Source organism: Monomorium pharaonis, chromosome 11 (assembly GCF_013373865.1).
Source record: "Monomorium pharaonis isolate MP-MQ-018 chromosome 11, ASM1337386v2, whole genome shotgun sequence".
Lineage (NCBI taxonomy): Eukaryota > Metazoa > Arthropoda > Insecta > Hymenoptera > Formicidae > Monomorium > Monomorium pharaonis.
Window position 1 is genome coordinate 15,945,924 of NC_050477.1, and position 747 is coordinate 15,946,670.

Genomic DNA, 747 nt, shown 5'->3' on the forward strand with positions numbered 1-747 from the left:
GAGCGTTTTTTGCTGTTGATTATTGCACAGACACTTTTTTTTATGTTTTATACTTAAATTACCGATAGTTAAATGAGCGACTCGCGCGTTTCAGTGGCTCTCGAACATTTCTAGTTGACACGTATAGTAACAGTGAATGTAAAATTGCAGATTTTTAATATCATGTAAGTATTAAAACAACATAAAAGTTATGTGACATGTTCAACATAAACCACATTATCGATCAGATATAATAATAGTTTATCTATATATTAGTTTTTCTCTTAAGTTTTCGACGTCAAGAAGTACATCACAATGAGGGTTGTGTTTACTTTCTGACATCGAATTTATAATTTGTTGCATTATCAATTTTGCTTTATTATCTAAAAATTGAGGCAGATTTATTGATATTTGTAACTCAAAAATTTATAATAAAATTTTTTTATGAAAAAAATAATTTGTATAAAATAATGAATTTCTATTAAAATTTTTTTTTTAATTTATTAACCCTTATAGGACCGGCATGTTTTTGATCGATTTTTTGTTTTTAGTACTAAAACTTTTTTATCAATATCATTGGGTTGAATGGTAAAAATACTGATTTCCCTCCTCGCGCCACTATAATGGCTTCCGGTCTGAAACGGAAAATTCATACCTGTTTCATTTTTTTTTACTTTTGCTCGTTAAATAATAATAAATATCGTAAGAATAATTGTTTAAGCAAAAAGTTAAGGTAATATTTCATAAATAATTTGTGTAAAAACATTT